Source organism: Triturus cristatus, chromosome 4_1, assembly GCF_964204655.1.
Source record: "Triturus cristatus chromosome 4_1, aTriCri1.1, whole genome shotgun sequence".
Classification (NCBI taxonomy): Eukaryota; Metazoa; Chordata; class Amphibia; order Caudata; family Salamandridae; genus Triturus; species Triturus cristatus.
The window spans coordinates 3,366,767-3,391,078 of record NC_140585.1 but is presented as its reverse complement, the minus strand read 5'-3'; the positions used below and the strand labels follow the sequence as shown (position 1 = coordinate 3,391,078).

The following is a 24,312-nucleotide window of genomic DNA, read 5'->3' as shown; positions in this document are numbered from 1 at the left end:
GGGGGTAGTCTGCCACTGCTTGAAAAGCCCGGTTTTGAGGAGTCTTATTAAGGTTAGCAGGTCCTGGGTCTGCCGTAGGAGGATGGGGAGGGTGTTCCAGTTCTTTGCGGCGAGGTGGCAGAACGATCTTCCACAGGAGGTCGCTCTTCGGATGCAGGGGACTGTGGCGAGTGCGATGTCAGCGGAGCAGACCTTCCGGTTTGGGGTGCAGAAACTGTGTCATCTGTTGAGGTATGCAGGTCCGGTGTTGTGGAGTTGCTTTTGAGCATGGGTTAGGAGCGTGAGGTGATCCACTTGTTGGTGGGGAGCCAGTGCAGGTCTCCCAAGTAGTGTGTGATGTGCTTGCGGCGAGGGATGTCGAGGACCAGGCGTGCAGAGGCATTTTGAATGCGTTGAAATCGTTTCTAGAGTTTGGCCGAGGCTCCTGCGTAGAGGGTGTTTCCGTAGTCCAACTTGCTGCTGACGAGTGCCTGGGTGACTGTTCTCCATGTTTCTGTGGGAAGCCACCTGTAGAACTTGCCAAGCATCTGGAGGGTGTTTAAGCAGGAGGACGAGACGGCGTTGACCTGCATTGTCATGGAGAGAGTAGAGTTGATGATGAACTCCATGTTGCGTGCGTGGTTGGTTGGTGTTGGATTTGTTCCCAGTGAGGCTGCCCATCAGGAGTTGTCCCAGGCGGAGGGGGTGGATCCGAGGATGAGCATTTCTGTCTTGTCCGAGTTTAGCTCCAGTTGGCAGTTCTTCATCCACTCGGCAACGGCTTACATTCCTACATGGTGGTTGGTTGTGGAAGTGAGGGTGGCCATGGTGAGGGAGAAGATCAGCTGGCTGTCGTTGTCATAGGAGATGATGTTGAGGTTGTGCAGTCTGCCCACAAAAAGAAGAACCTATGGAGGTTGGCTATACACGGGTGCTATATTGTGGTCCGGATAATGAACCCCGACCATTCCACCGACAAGTAGCTGTAAACGGGGAACCCAGAGAAGCCCTGGTGGATACCTGAAGTAGACAAACCCTCATGAAACCCCAAGTTGTCCCCGGGGGAGCACCTATCCCTACAGTGTATTCATGGTGACAAAAAGCAATATCCTATGACAGAAGTGACTGTACAACACCAGCCAACTCAAAACCCCATAAAAATGAGAGTCGGTGTTCTTCCACATCTACCTGAACCCATGATACTTGCCACTGATTATCCCCACATCAACCACCTCTTAGTAGACCCAGAAACAGAAAAGAAAGACTGGAGAGAGGAAGCACCCTTCTTTTCAGAACCCTATCCCGATTGGGAACCGGGGAAAGACAGAAAAAGTAAACAACAAAGACGCAGAGAGAAAAAGAACATTACAGGAACTTTCTCTCTGCTCAAAGGGAGGATCATACCTTGCAGGAAGCTTGGAGACAAGCCCGCAAGCAGGAAGATTCCCTCCAAGTAGGTCCTCAGTTCTTCACTAACAAGGGATTGTTATACCAAAAAGAAAGGAAAACACTTCCTTCCCTGCTCCTGGTCCCCGTACCTTTCAGGGAGAAAGTCCTGTACTTAGCCCACAGCCACCTACTAGGTGGTCATTTTGGCGGGCAGAAAACGGAGAAAGCCATATTAGAGAGGTTTTATTGGCCAGGGATCTATCAACAAGTCAGGAAATACTGCAGAGAGTGTGTAATATGCCAAAAGACCAGCCATTCTATCCCACCCCGTGTACCTTTAAGACCGTTACCGGTCATTGATGTTCCCTTCTCACGGGTGGGAATGGATATAATAGGCCCACTTCTACCCTCCCGTAGCGGGTATCGTTATGTGCTTGTACTAGTAGATTATGCTACAAGATTCCCAGAGGCCGTGGCCTTGCGACAACCTAATACCACTCAGATCACCAAAGCAATGATCAATATCTTTGCCCGGGTAGGACTTCCAAAAGAAATATTGACCGATCAGGGCACTCCCTTTTCCTCAAAACTCATGAGACAGGTATGTGGAACGTTATACCTCCACCCTAAAAACTACCCTAAGGAAGTTATTGAACCTCGAAGCCCGCAAGTGGGAAGACATGCTTCCACTGGCTCTATTTGCTATCCGGTGTAGCCAACAGGAAACCATCATTAGTACTCCAATCGCCTACTGTGCTTAACCAGACTTTTATTTTTTTTACCCCAAGTGTGTGCTCCTTTCTATAATAAAAATCTCACTATTGACCACATACGGCCTCCCCGCTTCTGCTTCCGACCGTCCCTCCGACAATCCCCTTTACAATGTGCATGAATATCCGCAGTGATCTTCTGCATGGAGTAGGAAGTCCCCCCCTCTTAAATCAAATCGCTTATGCAGAGTACAGAAGGTCACCGCCTGGTATGATGCACAAAACGGCCCACCACTGCCACACACACTCCACATGTGGGCCCAAATTTGTGGATAATGGGTGTGGACACTGTCTGCTCAGACAGCAACAACAATTGCTATACATGCTGAAGGTGATACACTTGTTGGCGGGGAGCCAGTGCAGGTCTCTCAAGTGGTGTGTGATGTGCTTGCGGCGAGGGATGTCGAGGACCAGGTGTGCAGAGGCGTTTTGAATGTGTTGAAATCGTTTCTAGAGTTTGGCCGAGGCTCCTGCGTAGAGGGTGTTTCCGTAGTCCAACTTGCTGCTGACGAGTGCCTGGGTGACTGTTCTCCATGTTTCAGTGGGAAGCCACCTGTAGAACTTGCCAAGCATCTGGAGAGTGTTTAAGCAGGAGGATAAGACGGCGTTGACCTGCATTGTCATGGAGAGAGTAGAGTTGATGATGAACTCCATGTTGCGTGCGTGGTTGGTTGGTGTTGGATCTGTTCCCAGTGTGGCCGCCCATCAGGAGTTGTCCCAGGCGGAGGGGGTGGATCCGAGTATGAGCATTTCTGTCTTGTCCGAGTTTAGCTCCAGTTGGCAGTTCTTCATCCACTCGGCAACGGCTTACATTCCTACATGGTGGTTGGTTGTGGAAGTGAGGGTGGCCATGGTGAGGGAGAAGATCAGCTGGCTGTCGTTGTCGTAGGAGATGATGTTGAGGTTGTGCAGTCGGGTAACGTGGGCAAGCGGTGACATGTACATGTTGAACAATGTTGGGTGAGGGATGAGCCCTGGGGTAAGCCGCTCATGATTTATATGGATTCGGAGCAGGAAGGGTGGAGGCGGATGCCCTGGGTTTTGCTGTAGAGGAAGGAGGTGGTCCAGTCACAAGCCTTGTCTCTGATCTCTGTGTCGTGTATGCGTGTGCGTAGTGTGCGGTGTAAGACAGTGTTGAAGGCGGATTACAGGTCCTGGAAGATGAGTGCCGCTGTTTCTCCGTTGTCCAGCCGGGCCATTATGTGATTGGTGGCGGAGATGAGGGCAGTTTTGCTGCAGGAGTTGCTGCGGAAGCGTGAATGGGACGGATCCAGGATGCTGTTTCCATAGAGGTAGTGGGTTAGTTGTCTGTTGACGGTCTTCTCGATGACTTCTCCCACGAATGGTAGCAGGGAGATGGGTCGGAAGTTCATGAGGTCCTTTGGGTCAGTCTTGTGTTTGTGGAGTAAGGTGTTGATCTCGGCGTGCTTCCAGCTCTCCGTGAATGTTGAGTTTTCGAAGGAGATGTTGATGGTTTTCTGGATATGGGGTGCAATGATGGTGCTGGCTTTGTAGCAGATGTGGTGTGGGCATGTGTCTGACGTTGATCCGGAGTGGATGGTGTTCATGATTTTGATGGTGTTGGTGTCGTTTATGTTGGTCCAGGAGAGCAGGGGGTTGGTGCGGATGTTGTCCATGGGGATGGAGGTCTCAGTGCAATTCGTGGCGGTCGTGACGTTGGAGCTGTCGTGGATGTCTGCACTCTTGCGATGGACGAAAGTGTCAAGGGAGTTGCACAGGTCTTCCAAAGGTGGGATGTTGTTGGTGTTGGAGCTGGTGTTGGAGAGTTCATTCACTATGTTGAAGAGCACTTTGCTGTTGTGTGCGTTGTTGGCTATGCGGTCTTTGAAGGAGGCCCTATTGTGGATCTGATGTGGTGATGGTGTCTGTGGGTGGCGTCTTTGTGGGTTGCGTAGCTATCCAGTGTCTGTTCATGGTGCCATTTCTTCTCTGGCTTATGGCAGGTCTGCATTGAGGCCTGGTGGTCTGCATTGAACCAGCTGGCTTACTTGCTGGTGTGTCTGTTGGTGTGTTTCTTGATCTGGGCGAGGGTGTTGGCGCAGTCATCAAACCTTTGTCTGAGGTTCCGGGCAGTGGAGTCTGTGTCGGTGGGTGTGCTCCGGGCGAGGCTGGTGGTTAGCTGAGCTTCTGTGACTTTGCTCCAGCAGCGCCAGGGGATCTGTTGGGTGTGGTGGTGTGTGGTGGCTTTCTGGAAGGCGAAGTTGGTTGTTCCAGTGGAGGTTGGTTGTGTGGTTGGAGTAGACGTGGGAGCTTGCGGAGAATATGTGGTCAAGCGTGTGGCTGGCGGAGTGGGTGGGTGCTGTGACGAGTTGTTTGAGTCCGAGGTTGGCCAGGTTGTCGATCAGAGTGGTGGCGCTGGTGCCGTTGTTGTACACGAGGTGGAAGTTCAGGTCAACGTGAAGGATGTAGTCTGTGGATGTGAGGGCGTGTGTACTGACTAAATCGGCGATAGAGTCGGTGAACTGTGTTTGGGGTCTGGAGGATCTGTAGACAAGGGTTCCTCTAAGGGTGGTGTTGGGATCGGTGTGGATCTGGAAGTGCAGGTGTTCGGCGTTGCTGAGAATGTTGTCGGTGTTGGTCGAGACTCAGAGTGTTCCTGTTGACGATGGCAATTCCTACTCCTACTCCGTTGGTGCGGTTCCTGTGGTTGATCTTGTAGCCGCACAGGATGGCTATGGCAAGGTAGTGTTCTGAGGAGGGGTACATCCAGGTCACTGTTATGAAGGCTATGTCTGGGGAGTTTGAGTCGATTAGGTCCCAGAGTTCACCGGCGGGTTTGCGTTCGTGGCAGGTGTTGAGGACAATGCATCTGAGGTAGTTGGGTTCTTACCCAGTGGGTGGATTTGCAGATCGGATGCTGGTGACGATGCTGTTCCAGCAGGAGAAGGGTCCTTGTGTGCGTTTTGGTCCGGGCAGGAAGCAGGTGTGTGATCGTCCTATGTTGAGGGTGTTGAGGGTGCTGGCATCGTAGCGGCGACGTGTGTAGTTGCGTTTGCGGGGCCAGGATGGTCCTGCACTTTACGTGGTTCAGGCGTGGACGGACGCCAGAGGAAGGGGAGGTGGGAGGGAGGATCAGCCTGGCATGTGGGCGGTACGAATGGGTGTGTTGCTGTGTGGGTCAGCAAGGGATACTGCGGCGGGAAGGGAGAGCGAAGACGGGTGGAAAAACACGTGTCCGAATACAGGGTAAAAAAGGTAAATGAGCAATACAACTAAACCAGGCAGAAGGGGGCACAGTGGGCCAAACTAAATTACACTTGCAACAAAGGGTACAGATGAAAAAACGGAAGGCAGACAGTGAAGAAGGGGCACAGGGGGTCATACGAGATTACATGGGCCAAATTGCACTGCCTACATTGATCAGATAGCACAATCTAGCAATATACCAACTCTGACCCAGGTCCATGTAGGAAATATGCATGTGTGATAACATGTACAAGTCTGTTGCAGGACACAAGTAGTGTCACCCAGAAGGATAGCAAAGCATAATCTCCTGGCATATCGCCTTACACTGGACGTGTTGGTCAAAGATTGTTGTGCATGTCACATCTCTAGGTGTTCACAACAGATTCACATTGCTGATGAGATTCAAGGGCACAGGTCTAACATACATACATGGAACTACAAAGTAAGCCACACTGAAGTTGAGTCTACAATAGTGACTGAAGCCATAGTGCAAAGGGTCAGTCAGCCCCTACGTGTGCACAAACAATGCCAAAACCAACTTCAGAGTCCTCGCATGAAGTGCCCACATATTGGCTAAGGTGCCCACGGATGTCAGTTGAACTGCACTTAGCATGTAGTCTGAATCAGTGGCAAGATTACATGGGTGTCATCACTATGAGCCAATGCCAAAGTCACAGCTGGGATGAGTGGCTATGACACTTGGTACAGGGAGCAATGCAGCATGGCACCACTTGTGTGCAGCAGAACTGTGTGCCTGCAACCAAACATCATCAGGTACAAAAGCATAACTCAACTGATTAAGGGTGTCACAAAAGCAAGAGACTCGAAGTTAAGTCAGTATACCGAACAGTGCAAATCCAAAAAGACACCTGTGAATGACCTCTATTCCAAAGTCATGACTCAGTCTCATATAACTCATGTGACTCACTAACACTGTTGTGCCATGTGACGTTAACAATGGACCCACAAATGACCAACAGCATGCATGGAATGGAGATTGATTGGCCATGCCCAGGAACATGTAAGGCAAAGCTATCTGATGCACTGGCACCACGCATCAAGTGTGCAAAGGTCTGTGCAATGGAGATGGACTCCAACCTGATATGCATGTTTTTGACGCTATATGTGTAACTTTGATATACTCACAATGCTATGTCCCTACGTTGAGTTGTAAATGTGCACCAATGTGCAGTACAACTATGTGCATCACACTTAAGATGTTGGAGGTCACAATAAACTGTCACCAGAGTAGGCCGTAAACCATATTTGCAAATCTATCAGACATGCAAGGTCATTGTGCTCACATCTAAGGTATCTGGACTCAATCCATCCTGCTGAGTAACAGGTCAGGACCATAGTTACACATACAATGATTACTCCAGTGATTGTATGAGTTGCATACAATGGAGCAAGCCCCACTACCCTGCATCAGCCCTGATATAAGTGCAAGCAGAAATCAAAAATAACAAGATGTATTTAACAAGATAAAAGTTCAGAATACCCTACACTAACACTAATATATTACCCTAACTCTAAACCTAAACTAATTACAAACATTTATACTAACCAAAACTATCTACCCTAACTATTTACGAACACACAAAATGAATAAAGACATCAACCCCCCACCCAAAGCTAAATGAAACCTATCCCCAAATCCTATCACATTCAAGAAGTAAAAAAGTCTAAATCTACAACTAACTATACCTAGACTAAAACTATTCTAACTAAAACACACAACAATGAACTACCACAACATTACACAAAAATAGGGACATTGTGGGAAGGGAGAAGAGGGGGATGGGTGAGAACATGGGGAGTCATTACTGCATTCCCAGGTGGGTACGTATCTCATGTAGGTGCCGGTTGAGATACAATATTTCTCTGCGAATTTCCTTCAGCATGGCATTGTTATGAGTTACCATCCGCATAAGCTGGCCAAGAACCGGATCACTTGGTGCAGGTGCAGGTGCCGGTGCAGGTTGGACTGGCACCTGTGCGGGTGTGGTAGCAGGGGGATTAACCATTTGGGAGCCCACACTGGCACCTGAGGTTGAGGGGATGGTCTTGCTGCCGGTCACATCACATTCCGGAAGCGACTTTCAGGTCCCAGCCTTCTTCACGGCTTGATACCTCCTTGCCATAAGACGATACCCCTTGTGGACCTTCTTCACATGGAGGTACCGGTCCTTGGCAACCTTGGAAGTGTGTTGCTCCTCCGGTGTCATGTTGTCTGTAAAAATTAACTCAATGTCATTTTTCTGTCCCCTACACTATGTAAACGTCCAACATGATATCTGTATTACAAGTTCAAAACAACATTGGAGGCAACACACCCGCTTCACTCTGTTGAGTCAAAGACTGACCTGTTCAAGCCAATGTCAAAGCATGATTCAATCACTACATGCTGTGGAGACTGACATGACAGTGCATGGCATGGGACATGCACTGACACTACTAAAAGCTAATGTCACGATACAAACATGGCACCATTGGACAACCGGGCTGTGGGTGACATGTACAATTGACTTGAGTCTGGAGGTATTACCCCTACGTGCTCAGCACCACCCTCTCCTATCCTGTGACAGACAGCTGCATCAAAAGTACAATGCACATGTGCAGCCATGTGTGTCCCCCAGGAACTGTGTGCAGTACATCAAGTCAGTGCCAAGACAGGCACTCTTGCACAAGCGTGCAAGGGTGTTTGTGTGCAGGTGTGAATATCAACCTATTGTAAGCTCACCCTACTTGCACAGGAACATGACTGAGACAGCCCTACTCACACTTTCAATCATGCTGCATCATGCCGCACACAAGGAAACATGTTTGCTGTATGAATGCTGACTTAGGCCCTTACTCACTCCACCATTACTTTGCAATTGGTGATAGTCATCCACTGCGAGGGGGAGACATCATTGAACCACAACTGCCAGTCATGCATGTGTTGTAACCCCCAATCTCACTCCATAGTAGAGATGAACACGCATGCATCAACTACGCAAACTGTTACAATGGATTACACATTGTAATGGCACCCTGGGGTCATGAGGGTTGTGTAATTGTTATGGCTAATGCGTACTCACAGATATTGTTGGCGCAGGCAGGATTGTCAAATCTATGTGACATCAAATGATGCATAGCTAATGCATGCGTATGAAATGTGTGTTGAGTAATGTCACCAATTGTGTCAGCTGAGTTGGTACACATGATCCTGAGTCCAGCATGGAATGTCCCCACGGACACAGCCTGACAACACCATTGCAGTGCACAAAGATTCAATTTCAATTAACATACACATCTATTGAATGTGTTTGTGTAACATGCCATTGACAATTTTGGCTCTGAGCTACACACTGCCACTTCTGGTTATCTGCTGTGCAGCATACCTTAGAAATCACTGTCCCAACATGTCTGACCTTGGACGGACAGAAATGCACTGCCTCCTTGTGCACAATGTATCACCCACTGCACGCCCCTTGGACGATGTACACAGCACGTAAGTGTGCCTTCTTGACTAGGCTGCGCAAATCAACATGGGAGAAAATCCAAGTGGCCTATTGCCAACACTACTTCAAGTTGGCGGCATTAGTTGCTCGAAAATAGGCACATAAATTGACATGTGTATCACTGACTGTTGATGGACAAAGTCACAACTCTGAATAAGATGCATTGTACCCCCTCAAACTACCATTTTGTACACAAATATGAAATGCAAAATACCTCTTCACATCGTAGGCAAGGGACATGCAATACACACCCATACTGCTAATCAACAACGTGTTGCATTTGGCACAGACACTCATGACCCCGAATTATGCCAATATTTATTGTCACTACTCACCAGTGGTGTGTGGGTCCCGGAATCTGTCAAAGTGCCCCTGGGTGAATGGTTGACGTCCATATGTGAGAGGACAAATGTAAATATGTGTTGTTAGCAAACTTTAACAAACGTGGCATATTCATAATGTGAATTGGTACAGTGACAGACAATGCTACATCCCTGTGGTGTTGACTTCATATTGGCCACATGACTGGGTCTACTTTGAATGGCATCCACACACGACCTGTGGAAGCAGAGGCTGCACAGCCAAAACATCACTGCTGGCCGAGCTGCACATATGAGTTGTGTTACGCAATCTCAAGGCACCTTTGTGAGAAGGTGGCCTGATATATGCTGTCCACTAATTCTAGTGGGCACTTTGTATCAGTCCAAACAACCCCTTAAAAGCTATCCTAGTGATAGCTATGGAGAGCAGCCTTCAGGCTAAGTCTTGAAGGAATGTAAAGCAGCTAGTTTTACCAGTCTATAATCTCTTGAAAGATCAAATGAAAGGAAAACCACACCAGGTATATATTCAAAATATATGTATTTAGGATAAAACACACCCCTTTAGTCTCTTTATGGGACTGGAGTTTGAAGTACTTAATTCACAAGTTAGTTAGCGACAGTAATAGCACAAATACACGTTTGGGTCCTTGGGGTCCAAACATGAACAAGTGGTATAAGAACCACGACTGGGATAGATACAAGGCCTAGAGCCTGTAGAATCGCTGGGACCCCAAGAAACCACCCAAGGTAGTGACACAGGGGACCCACGGTGACTGTATGCAGTGTGTAAACACAACCGCTGATTCCCGTTAGCTTCTATATGCAATGTCGCAGTTGGAAATTTAAAGATTAGGGACACTTAGAATTGAGTCAGGACCAAACCCTGTTGGACTTAAGAAGTTCTAGGGTTAGCACCCACAGGAGCACCGGAGAACTCAAGTTACCTCACCCAGGGAAGCAGGGTGCATAGGTGTCTTTTGGTGTCGGGTCGCGTCATTGATTGTAATGGAAGCCTGTAAAGAACTTCTGCTGCCGTGAAGAGAAGTGTCCGAAGAGATCCAAGCCTGGATCTAGGATGGAAGGAACCTGAGCGCAGAGGGGACAGAGTCTGGGTCACTAGCCAGTGACCGAGGGCAGGATAGACCAATGACGACAGATGTCGGGTGCTTCAGGGGAGTTGATGGGTGTCTTGACTCTTCAGCCACGAGGTCCAGGAGGCGTCGACGAAGTCCACGAGCCGGATTCGAGCTGTCCCACGAAGTCTGTCGAGTGCTGCGGTGTCGGCGACCAGAATGGACCCAACAAGCCTTGGCAACGGCAAGTCACTGGAATTCAGAAAAAGGACTACGGTGCAGACCAGCAAGGCCTGAGGGACTCACCCAGTGAGGGTAAGTCAGGGCACGTAACCAGGAAAGCCCAATTAGAAGAGGAGTTGCCTTCGTGGGGACCTGCTAGCCAATGGGCTAGTGATCACGAAGGAGCCTCGAGCAGTCCCACTGGAAACTGGCCCACGGGTCACTCGTGGAGTGGAGGCCAGCAATCTTCGGTGCAAGAGGTGCTCAAGGCTGGGGCTACTCAGAGCCCAAAGCACAATTTCGAGGAGGACCAGGAAGATAGTGTTGCTGCAAAAGTTCACGGTGTCCAGGGGTCACGGTTCCACGCCACCCACGATAGCCATGGGCCTCAGCTTTGCTGTGGACTCAGGGTAGCCTCGGGGAAGTCTGTAAATCCACCTCTGGTGATGCAAAGACTTCGGCGTCCGGCAGGAGCTTTAGCGATGCAGACCGGTCAGTTGCTTCATTGGTGCCTACCACGCAGGGGAGTCACTCCTTGACCCCAAGGGAGATTTCTTCCGTCTTCTAGTCATGATAGAAAGTCGAAGGTCCAGGATATATGTTGCAGAGTTTCGTCCAGGGTAAACTAAAGTCACGAAGACTGGGTTCCCATACTTATACTAAGTTTGGGGGATGGACATACTCTAGGGACCCACCTATGGGAGGGTTTGGAAAGAGGGGTGGTTGTAGGTAGTCCCTGCAACCGATTTGAACTGGACTATGCACAGGGACACCAAGTGTGCCCCCAGTGCAGGACTTCAAAGCACCAGAGAGTCCCGCCCAGCCCCAATACACATCTGCCTGTCTGGGGAGGTGGTTACACCTCCCTTCGACAGGAAACCTATTGTCCAGGCCTCCCCTGCCGGAGTTTCGCTCAGCAGCAGGAGGCCAGACCTGTGTCTGTGGCAGAAGCATCCATTTTGTGATGCCAGGGCTCAGGAAAGTCCTACCGGGTTAGACTAGTGTGAACATGTGTCTCCCTCTAGAAGGGTGGAATGCTACCCCCGCTGCCAGAACTGGCGGGGGGTAGTATTCCAAAGCGTTTGACACCAAACACCACATGTTTCCGTGCAGCCAGTTAGCATTCACTGCGAGGTTATAATGCACTTAAGAGTATATGGTCAGGCTGCACCACAAACAGCATCAGAGGAGATACTCTGAACGCTGCAGAGGGGCTCTGCTCATGCAGGGGCACCCTCTCACATAAAAACCAAGCACTCTGCCTTCAGGATTGTTAAGGCCTGCCATAGGAGTGACCTATGGGTTTTATATGTGTGTGCAATGGTAGTGATATCGGTAGCCTATACCACTGTAAGGAGTGCAAGCACCACCTTACCTAGGCTGCAGTAGCGGACCTGTGGTGCCATTTTGGAGTGCTTCCCAGGGGTGGCATAATACATGCTTCAGCCCCTGGTAGGCCTCTGAGGTACCTATGCCCTAGGTACATAGTATACCATATACTAGGGGCTTATAAGGCACTCCAGGATCCAATTAGATATGTACCTAATGTACATGGAAACCATTTTAGAGAGGAAGCAGCTAGGCTGTGGTCCTGATTAGCAGGGCCACTGCCAGACTAAGGTCGAAAAACAGTGAAACACCAGAAAAAAGTGGGGGTACCCATGTGAAGCAGATCCTACTCTCCTACAATAAGGGTACCCCAGAATCCAATTTGGAGTGTACTTAAAGTACTTGTAATCAATTTAAAGGGGAAAGCAGAGAGGTTGGGGTCCTGAATAGCAGGATCCCAGCCAAACTAAGTAAAAAACCAGCAAAACATAAGGAAAAAAGTGGGGGCAAACATGCAGTCAGATTCCACCTTCCTACATCCCTGGTTTACCATGCACAAGATGGAAGACGAGGATATCTTCTCCAGACAGATGAAGCATATTGCCTGCGCCACTGTGGCTGCAGTGTGGCGATCCCAGACACTGAAGTGAGAAGAGTGGAGATAGGGCTGTCTTCAGAATTCCATGAAGACTTGTTAGGAAGCGGCTGCTCGTAATTTCTTCCAGAGTTATGCCATTTGGTAGATAGTAGGGGGTGGAGGGTGAGACTCAGTGGCGGCTCCTCCACTAAGCGGAAGTGCATCGCCCCCCTGCTCTTTGAGCAGTTCAACAAGGAAAAATAAAATGATAATAATGCAGAGTTGTTATCATTTTATTTTGTGTTCTGCAGTGGCTAATTTCATTAAGTGCGGGCGGAGCTGGGCTCCGTGACAGAGCACTGCAGGGGGAGGAGTGGTCGGAACACTCTGTCTGTTTGTCGGCCTTCTGGGGCCGGCCGAATTGTCATGCGCACTTTGCATGTTCTCCACCCAGACTGCAGTACAGCCTGAGTCGAGAACATGCCCAGACTCCTACTTCCTGTTTGAACGCCAAATTAAGGGGCTCAGACCAATCACAATGCTGCATAGCAGTAATGTGATTGACTATGGGGAGCCCGGGTGTTTCCTGCTGCTGGACTCGAAGAGGATTAAGAGGATGGACAAGATCCGGCCAGCCAGGTGCAGGCAGGTAAGTGTATTTTTAATTGAATCTTTTTCAATCCCCTCTTCTTATTGCCCTACCACCCCCGTCTGGTAGCAGCCGCTACTGATGGAACTACAATTTCTATTGTTCAAGGTAGGAAGGTTATTTTGTCCTTTTGTCTATTCCTGATTACTGCTTCAGGGAGGCTGATGACAGCCAGGTGTAGAAACCTCACACTTTATTGTGCCCAAGTTGTGGGTGCTCCAGCAAGAAGCATCACTTTACACAAAGGCTGTGTCTGGAGAACAGCCTGAAAAGGACACTTTAAAAGAGAAGCACCCTAAAGAGTTCTGAGGCTTGAGAGATGTGGAGATATATTCCCCGTTTACAAATTGTGCAGAAAGGTGGGCCCCAAGCCCCCCACTTTACTGCAGTGCCAATATCTTCATGATCAAGGAAGGCAAACCTTCACAGAGTGCTCAAGGGTGTGCTGTGCAGCCAGGCTGATGTCTGCGGATAGCCTGTCTCCCAAAGGTGATAGGCAGTATCTGAAGTCTGCACCCTCTGCAGGAGGATTGATGAAGGGTGTGGATAGTGCATAGTAGCATGCCTGCCTGCTGTGAGGGAATGAGTCTGTCTGGCCCTGCAACAGGAGAGACTCTACTTCAGAAGAATCCTTAAATGCTCCTAGCCTGAGGGACACTGGAGATGCAGCCTCTCCAAAGCCACCCAGGAGGTGCAGAGGTTCTCCAGGCCCCTGAGGGGTTCCTAAGCAAAACACACACAATTGATGGACGGAATGCAGAACAAATCAAAACATTCTCCCCCAGTCAAGAGATCTGGGTTAAATCCATCATTCTTTTGCTCACCATGCCACCCCAGTTTAGACCTGGCCATATGCAAATCAGTCTTGACCCTGTGCCTCATGGGAACAGTCCAGTCCGAACTGCCAAGCCAGGTCCTCCCTGGACCGGAAACAAGCATCCTAGGACCAGTTTCGGGGTTTCACACTCCTTCAGCTTTGAATCCAGTGGCACAGTGAGCCCGGGACCTACGTCTAGGCATACCCGGCGCACTTAGGGCGAGAAAGCAAAATACACACAATTGATGGACGGAATGCAGAACAAATCAAAACATTCTCCCCCAGTCAAGCGATCTGGGTTAAATCCATCATTCTTTTGCTCACCATGCCACCCCAGTTTAGACCTGGCCATGTGCAAATCAGTCTTGACCCTGTGCCTCATGGGAACAGTCGTGCCCAAACTGTCAAGCCAGGTCCTCCCTGGACCGGAATCAAGCATCCTCGGACCGGTTTTGGGGTTTCACCCCTCTTCAGCCAGGATAGCTCGAATCCAGTGGCACAGTGAGCCCGGGACCTACGTCTAGTCATACCTGGCGCACTTAGGGCGAGAAAGCAAAAGACACACAATTGATGGACGGAATGTAGAACAAATCAAAACATTCTCCCCCAGTCAAGAGATCTGGGTTAAATCCATCATTCTTTTGCTCACCATGCTACCCCAGTTTAGACCTGGCCATCTGCAAATCAGTCTTAACCCAGTGCCTTATGGGAACAGTCCAGCCCAAACTGCCAAGCCAGGTCCTCCCTGGACCGGCAACAAGCATCCTAGGACCAGTTTCGGGGTTTCACCCCTCTTCAGCCAGGATAGCTTGAATCCCGTGGCATAGTGAGCCCGGGACCTACGTCTAGGCATACCCGGCACACTTAGGGCGAGAAAGCAAAAGACACACAATTGATGGATGGAATGCAGAACAAATCAAAATATTCTCCCCCAGTCAAGAGATCTGGGTTAGATCCATCATTCTTTTGCTCACCATGCCACCCCAGTTTAGACCTGGCCATATGCAAATCAGTCTTGACCCTGTGCCTCATGGGAACAGTCGAGCCCAAACTGCCAAGCCAGGTCCTCCCTGGACCGGAAACAAGCATCCTAGGACCGGTTTCGGGGTTTCATCCCTCTTCAGCCAGGATAGCTTGAATCCAGTGGCACAGTGAGCCCGGGACCGACGTCTAGGCATACCTGGCGCACTTAGGGCGAGAAAGCAAAAGACACACAATTGAGGGGTTTCTGGCACGAAAGTGAAGATCTACCTATATTGGCATATCAGCCTGAGGGGCGCAACCACCTGGTTGTGGATATGAGAGCAGGTTGTTGTGATATGTTCCTTGCTGTGCGCATCGGCCCAGGTCAGGATGCATTCGTTGTGCCATGTGTATTGTCCCAGATTGGTCTGCAAGCGTCTGTGTGAACCGGCGAAGTCCCTGGCCTCGACGTGAGTACCAGCCAGATTCCGGGTCGCAACTGCTGAGGCAGGCAGCCACGTCAGGGAGAAGTGGGCTACAACTGCCATGAACGCAAGGACAGGACGAAAGACTGACAGACACCAGACCACTCAGGGCACCCAGCTTGGAGAAGAGTCAAGGCGCCTAGACTCCCTCTGCGGGAGCTGCAACCACAGCAAGCAATGCCTGTGGGCTCCTGAGATCATAGGGCTGAGTGACTGAGCTCCCACTGAAGGAAGCACAAAGGACACTGACCTTCTACTAACAGCGACATGGGGATAAGAACCCAAGCAAACAAGTAAACTGATCGTGGATAAAGTCATCTGCACCTGAGCCCGGGGCTGTGCTGGTTAGTAAATCTAAGCCTCAAATTCAACAGCAACAACAGCAATCAACCTCTGACCCTCAAAATGAGCTGGGGTGGATACAACCATCTATAAGGTGGATACAACCATCTCCAAGATGGCCACCCTTGTCACCACAGTGATCACCCCCTTACCATGAGATCGAGCTACACCACGACTCATCCCTGCTGAGGTGACCCCTCATTGAGGAAACAGTTAAACATAGTGTGTATTACAGGGTGACCAGAATTCTTCAATCTCAATATGATCAGGTCTCCTCAAGATAATAGCAAAAGAACTACAGCTCCCAGTTGTTATTCTATCTACCTACCCGAATCAACTGCTAAGTATCCCTGCCCGGTAAAACATAAACAAACACCTCCCACAGCTTTTTCAGCTAATCCTCCCTGACAGAAGCCACACTCGCCAAAACTGCAGTGACAAGGTGAAATATCGAACCTGTCAGGACGAATCCGAAACGAGAGGGATTCCTAACTACGGTGGCTCAATCCCATTCCATACCAGACCCAAAGGCCTGAACACAAATCGGATTGCTCCCCGAAGTCAATCCCCCTTGATCTTCACCGGCGGGTTAGTAAGGGACCGCACAGCTGCAATCTTACCCTCCCTGACACATCTTTAGGCGACAATTTTCATCCCACCCCCAGCTGATCTGCCCAACCTCACCAAACTGTTCTAGACTCCCTTTCTGATACAGGGTCCCCTTCTCTTAGAAATTCCCACAATGGCAGCGGGCACGCCAACCCACTCCAACCAACCCTCATCGACCCACTTGAAACCTCACAGCACGAACGCATTCACGATTAGCTTCCCCCCAATCTTTCTCCTAAAGCAAGACGAAATTTCAAGCAGAAATTGATCAGACAACACAAAGAAATTCTATTTACAGACACATATCACTGCCCCTCTAAAGGACAGATTAAGATGGACTTAATCTTTCACACTGAAAGACCAGAGGAATGGAACACTTCTCTCAGAACACAACTCTACATCTCCAAAACCACAACTACCTCACATAGCTGCAAACTAACTACCTCGCTCCCTAACCGTTCGTCAATAGGTGGGATCACGTCTGTGACCATCTACACTAACGGCACTGTCCTGATTCAGGCTAATAATGAGAACCTAGAGGCTTTCGACTCCCTCTTCCCCATTCTCCGCTCCGCTCTTCCTCACTTGCCTCGATCCTTCCCGACCCAGCTCCCACCTACAGATAACCGGCCCCAACAGGAAAAACAAACTGTCCCCGCCTCGCCCCACACCTCCTCTTTCCACCCCCGAGTCACCCCTCACTCCAGCGCCTCTACAAAGAGTGTTCTCCAACTCTCAAGGAAATGGCAAACTCGATGTCCTAATTTGGTCCACCCTCCGCAACTCCTTGAACCCGCTCGGTCGCCATCGACCCCTAATCACACTAGTACTCACCCAGATCTCAGAAGGTCGATTTCACGCCATGACCCAATGCACCCCCCTCCCAGGGTACCAAGAGGGGACAACATGTTCTACACCAGTTGTAATAGGCATCTAATCATACACACGACCTACACCACACAGGTCGACCCTCCCCATGATGCCCTCACCCCTGCCCACAACACCATGGCGCAGCATCTCGCTTCACTAGAAAACCAGCTAGAAGCTATTTCCCGGGGCTGGAGCGAAATCCTCACCAACCTCGACAAGGACCGAAGGCCCCAACAATCCCCTCCCAGCGTACCTTCTCCATTCAACTCCAACCACCACCAGCGCCCCACTAGGCCTGTAGCAACCTCCGAGACACAAGTACAGAGACCCTCAAGAACGGACACGGAGGACTTGTCTCAAAAAACCGTAAGAAACACAGTCCGCGTCACTAGGGCTCAGAGTCGCTCAAATACCGACATAGAGCCCTTCTCCTCAAGACCTACTAGGACCGAAGCCGCGATGTCTGACAAAGAAGCGGCCGATCTAGCCTATTCATACGACGCAGCCCCCTTTGACTCCCCAAAATCCAAAATCCAAGTGATCACGGGTTTCGAAAGCGACCCTCCGTGCACAAAACTCCCTAGACCGCCCTTCCTCACCTCCCTTCCTAGGGAGCCCAAGGAAAAGAACCCTAGCAAAAAAGAGCTTTTCACCAACTGCATGCTCATCAACTGCAGATCGGCACCCATGCATGCAACCGAACTAGCAGAAGCCATCCTCTCGCAGGACGTTGACATTGCGTTCATCACGGAGACCTGGCTCAATGAGCTCTCCTCAACATGCTTAGACATGCTTGTGCCCCAGGTTTTTCCATTATTAATAAAAACAGAAAAGACCAATGAGGGGGTGGGGTAGCCATCATCCATAAAGACAACATCGCCATCATGGAAATAGACTCATGCAAGTACAACACCTTTGAATGTCTTACCGCCAACATAAAGACCAAAGATAATGGAACACTACTCTGTCACCTTCTCTATCGCCCACCAGGCAACACCTCGACATTTGGGGAACAGTTATCAGACCTGATTGCTCACTGTGCTCTGGGAGACTCCAACAACCTAATTCTTGGTGATCTTAACCTGTGATGGAATGAAACACATAACCCGCTAATTTAAACGCTATCCAATCTTCTCTGTGACAATAATTTAACCCAACATTGCACAGAGGAGACGCACTACAAAGGAGCTATCTTAGATGCCATCATTGCCCAACGAGATGCAATTTCGATCGAACATGTACTCCCCGTGGACTGGTCGGACCACCACATGATCCTATTTCATATAAACCAACAAATTTTCTCTCAACCACCTATGCAAGACTCCCCCAAATGGGTCAGAAACTTCTCCTAGATTCCCATGGAAGTCTTCGAAGAAAGGATAAGCTCGCTCCTTCCCTGCACCAACGAACACCTTTCCACTACCCAACTCACTGCGTGGTACAACTCTAAGGGGCATGTCAACAAGGGCTTTATCTCTGCTTTTTTGGCTTTAAAAGCCAAAAAAGGAGAGATAAAACTAGCGCCCTATCAACAACAGGGTGCTAACATGCAAATTTGCATGTTAGCACCCTTTTACTCTACGCTTCCCCTTGCATCTCTAATGAGATGCAAAGGGGGCGTTCCAGAGTAAAATAATAGGAGAAATGTCGCTAAGCGACATTTCTCCTATTATCAAGAATGTCGCTAACCCTGTTAGAGACAAAAAATGCAGCGCTAACCGCGGTTAACGCTGCTTTTTTACGTCTGGTATTTTTCTGACTTAGCCATGATATCCTATGGAAGGAGGATATCATGGCTAAGTTTGCCTGTCCCTATCAACAAGGTAACGTGTGATTATCGCTGGGTTTCCAGCGATAATCTCACGTTAGCCTGTTAGCGTGAGGATTTTTATCGCTATTGAGATAAGCATTGCTAATAGCACGCTATCTCAGCGATAAAAATTCACGCTAGCCGGCGATAATTATCCTAGCGCTAAGTGCGCTTAGAGATAATTATCGCCGGTTGTTGTTGATATGCCCCTAACTTGGTGACTATGCTCAACTCGCTCCTCGAAAGTTGAAAAAAAGCCAAGCCATTCCGTCCAGGTCTTGGTTCAACACTGACACTAATTCCGAAAGGAGAAAACTAAGAGCCAAAGAAAGAAGCTGGAGGAAGAACCCTACCTCCTCCCTCCGCGAACAACTCAAAACAGCTTGCAGGAAATACAACAATCACATCAAAAACAAGAAATCCTCGTTTTTTCCCTCTGGGCTGGACAGTGCAAAAAATAGACCCAAAGAGCTCTATAGCATCATCAGGCAACAAACTTCCAAGCTCGTGACCTCCTCAATATAGGCGTCCAAAGAACTCTGTGACAACTTCGCCAACTTCTTTAACGACAAGATTACTAAAATCGAACACTCACTGGACACCGTCAACACTCGAACCACTAAGAGTACCACACCCGAGGCAGTCGTTATCGCTCCCTGCCCCTCCTTCAAATCTTGGCTAAGCTTCCGCCCCATTCAGGAACATGAGATAATCACGCTGATCTCCACCTCCAAACCCTCTTCTCATGTCCTTGACCCCATTCCGCCCCTACTAACCAAAAAGCTGAAGCACTCCCTAGCACCGCTTTGGTGCATGATAATAAACAGCTCCATGAAAAATGGAGACGTTCCAGACTGCCTTAAAGTAGGACAAGTCCCACCCCTGCTGAAAAAACCCGGCCTTTACACAACGGATTTGAATAACTTTAGACCTGTATCTAACCTTCCCCTTCTGTCCAAAATCCTAGATAAGTGCGTACTCCAACAGCTAACCCAACACCTGGATAACATCAACCTCCTGGACTCCCACCAATCTGGCTTCAGAAAAGACTGTAGCACAGTAACCGCGATCCTCAACATCATCGGCGATATACACAATTCACTAGAATCTGATCAATGCTGCCTCCTCATTCTCCTTGACCTATCGGCAGCATTCGACACAGTAGACCACAAACTCCTCATTAGGGCTCTCCAAGAAAGAGACGGTCTTGGTGAGGCGGTCCTCCAATGGTTTTCCTCCTTCCCGCACAATCTCACTCAAAAAATAAAAATCAGAAACTTTGCCTCTGACTCTCACCCTGTCAACAAGGGAGTCCCTCAAGGCTCAGTGCTTTCCCCGCAACTCTTTAACATCTACATGGAACCTCTCACCAAACTACTCAAAACAGCCAACATCCGTTTCCATCTTTACGCAGACGATATTCAGATATACCTCCCTCAGTGACATTCAAAGACTCAATAACGTACTGAGAGATGTCCAACACTGGCTGTCATCGAATCACCTTAAACTAAACCCCGACAAAACTGAGATACTTCTCATTTCGAACAAGGAGGAGAACCCTCAAATTGTTAAATGGCTAAAGGCCATGGATGCGCTCAACGGGAATCTCACCCTAGCTGACTCTGTCAAATCACTAGGCATCACACTAGACCCGAAACTAAACATGAAGAATTCGTCCAAGAGTGCCTTCCTTAACCTTAAACTACTGAACAAAATAAAACCTTTCATTCCGCCCAGTGATCTCAAATAGGACACTCAAACACTGGTGCTGTCAAGACTGAATGCAGTCCTATCCGGAACTGCAAAGTCACACCTAGCTCCCATCAAAACCACTCTGAATGCGGCAGCCAGAATGGTCACCGGAATCAAGAAATTCGACCACATCTCCCCTGCACTCAGAGAACTTAAGTGGCTCCCAGTTGAAATACGGATCAGCTTCAGAACAGCCTGCCTCACTCATAAAGCCCTACATACCGGTAAACCCGAATACCTGCCGGCCAAACTCAAAAAAGCTGGTCAGGCCAGGAACCTCAGAAGCTCAAACCCCTACTACTCATCCCACCAAAAACTCAAAAATTAAAAACTGTGGCTCGTTCCTTTGCCAGAAGCGCACCAAAAATCTGGAACTCCATTCCCCCTCACATCAGAACCATTCCCTCTTTTGTAAAATTCAAAAGCCAACTCAAAACCCTGTTCCTCAACCGCTCCCTAGGGAGTCGATAGGAGCAGATAGGAGCATTCGGAACGGTATAACAGACACCCCGCACTTCTCCAACATCATGTCCTCGAGACTACGAAACAGATGTCCCATGTCTATGAAGCAGACCCCTCAACCAGCGTCCTGCAATTTTATTGTGTCATTCTTTTGTCTCGTTTGTTGTGAATCTCTGCAATGTATATTCTGTAAAGCACTCCGATACCCTCGGGTAAATAAATAAGGCATGGTATGGCCATGGTGCCCTCAGCGGTCCTCACCTCACTGCCTGGACCTGGAGAGGATCGGTCTCCAATCACAGGTCGCTTCAGCTATCGAGGGGGCTTCAGAACCATCTACCATGGGACTTTATACAAAGCATTGGACTCACTTTGAAAACACGATCTAATAATCAGTGACATTTAAATTCCAAAAATCAATTTTTCATTTTGGATTTTCATAGTGAAGCATTTACAAAAAGTCTTGCTTTTCCAGCTTAAATGCTCAGAGAATCTTGGAGTTTCTTGACTCTCTTGGGTCTTAAAGGTTCTTAAGAGATATGGGAAGAAAGGGCCAATTTTTCTTTCTACAATTCTTTTTTGGGGTTTCCATATTGCTCTACAAGATTCGCAGCAGCTCCACTTTGCACCTCTGGCCTCCTCGAATGGATACTGCTGTCAGCAAAGGCGGCGCTCTCAATGCCATGACTTCAGCCTGACGATTGTGCAAAAAAGGATCTTTACTGATTTCTCCTCAATATTTACATTTTTTCCAGACTAGAAAATTCTTAGACCTGGGCTGCGATTCATCCTGACGATTTACTCTCAGTTTTATTGTTCCCAAGAAATAAATGTGCTTTTTTTGTCCACTGTGGGAAATGTGCTCCTCGGTCTCTAGACATTCATGGAGCTGCATCCATTTATTTAGATTGCGCAACAATATTTAATTCTTATGAATTCTTGTATCATTGGGCGAACGAAGCAGGATAAAAAAAAACCTCCATAGCGACATCCAGGGCCGGCTTTAGCGCTGGCGGCGCCCCGGTGCCACTATCATTTTTGGCGCCCCCACACCCTAAGACCGCCTCTTTGGATTCTCTCACTACCACCAGGCAAAAGTGCCCCTCATCTTTCCAACCATAAGTTATTGCTAAACACAGCGCCGCCCCCCCTGAGGTCGGTGCCCCCTCCTACGGTCAGAGCCCAGTGCGGCAGCACCAGTCGCACTGCCCTAAAGCCAGCCCTAGCGACATCAATTCACTGCAACTCCTCGATGTTAATCCGCAGTCGGTGAAAAACCTCCAATTCACGGTCTCTCTACTAGAGGCCTCTGAGCAGACGCGGGCAGCACCCCACCCCAACAGATCTGCAGAGCAGCGACGTGTACTGGTCCATATACCTTTGTTCCGGGCTTCATTTGTAAAGAAATAAGTGCCGGAGCTCAAGGTATTACTCACTGGTCCACTGCAGCTGGCACAACCCACGTCATTTTAAAGTGCAGGTTTAAGTTAAAGTTTATCATTTTTTTTATCTCAAAATGTTTTTATTGAATTTTCAGAAAAAGACCAAAGTATTGAAAAAAGTTGTATCATTTTTAAGCATATACCAAACAGCTCAATGCTTCACTAATGAATATTGCTTCAAAATACACACACCGCACCACAATGTGGTGGTTTGTCATAAAAATGTGCACAAATTAAGCACTGCCTTTGTTAATTACCATTGACTGGATATTTTAAATTTAGGGTAAGTTCTCTGATAATATTAAAAAAATTGTACATCATTTATAAATAGAGCCGGTATTTTGTGAGAGGCGGCATCATGGCTTAGTTTTGATGCTCTCAACTATGAGCTCAGTCCTCAAGACTGGGACTAGGAAAATAGGAAAGAAGGAAAATCGTACAGACTTACCGGCAAGCTTTATTACACTGAGTCCTATGCTGCCCTGCAAGCTTTATTATACTGAGTCCTGCGCTGCCTGGCAAGCTTTATTACACTGGGTCCTAGGCTGCCCTGAAAGCTTTATTACACTAAGTCCTACGCTGCCCTGCAAGCTTTATTGCACTGAGTCCTACACTGCCCAGCAAGCTTTATTACACTGAGTCCTACACTGCCCTGCAAGCTTTATTTCACTGAGTCCTACGCTGCCCGGAAAGCTTTATTACACTGGGTCCTACACTGCCCTGCAAGCTTTATTACACTGAGTCCTACGCTGCCCAGCAAGCTTTATTACACTGAGTGCTACACTGCCTGGCAAAATGTATTACACTGGGTCCTACGCTGCCCGGCAAGCTTTATTACACTCAGTCCTATGCTGCCCGGCAAAATGTATTACACTGGGTCCTACGCTGCCCTGCAAGCTTTATTACACTGGGTCCTACGCTGCCTTGCAAGCTTTATTACACTGAGTACTATGCTGCCTGGCAAGCTTTATTACACTGAGTCCTACACTGCCCGGCAAGCTTTATTACACTGAGTCCTACACTGCCCGGCAAGCTTTATTACACTGGGTCCTATGCTGCCCAGGCAAGTTTTATAACACTGAGTCCTACGCTGCCCGGCAAGCTTTATTACAGTGTCCTACACTGCCCAGCAATCTCTATTATACTGAGCCCTAGACTGCATTTAGCCAGTCCAGTTCCCACAGTCCAGTCTTCTTCCCACAGTCCAGTCCGATCCCTAAAGTCAAGTCCTGTTCCCACAGTCTAGTCTTATTCCCACAGTCCAGTCCGATCCCTAAGGTCAAGTCCTGTTCCCACAGTCCAGTCTTATTCCCACAGTCCAGTCCGATCCCTAAAGTCAAGTCCTATTCCTACAGTCTTATCGATATTCCCAAAGTCAAGTCCTATTCCCACCATCCTGTCTTATTCTCACAGTTCAGTCCTATTCCCACAGTCCAGTCTTAACCCCACAGTCCAGTCCAATTCCCACAGTCCAGTCTTATCCCCACAGTCCAGTTTTATCCCCACATCCCACAGTCCAGTCTTATTCCCACAGTTCAGTCCTATTCCCATAGTCCAGTGTTATCCCCACATCCCACAGTCCAGTCTTATTCCCACAGATCAGTCTTATTCCCAGAGTCTAGTCTAATTCACGTACTCTGTGGAAATGTGGATTTTCCTGGTCAGTTATGTCCCCTATCTTGGACCCCAACGGTTCTATGTGCATGTCGCAAGTACATGTATGTTCCCTCCAGTTC

At 48.8% G+C, this 24,312-nt stretch overlaps 1 long non-coding RNA gene across 1 annotated transcript in view; it reads right to left on the bottom strand.

Moving 5' to 3' along the window:
• Positions 1-6,801: 6,801 nt before the first annotated feature.
• The window catches only part of LOC146839255 (uncharacterized), a 58,261-nt gene continuing 40,750 nt past the window's right edge, over positions 6,802-24,312 (bottom strand). Inside the window, exon 2 of the long non-coding RNA XR_014981053.1 lies at positions 6,802-7,578. This is a non-coding gene — a long non-coding RNA (uncharacterized LOC146839255). The remainder of the gene's footprint in view (positions 7,579-24,312) is intronic.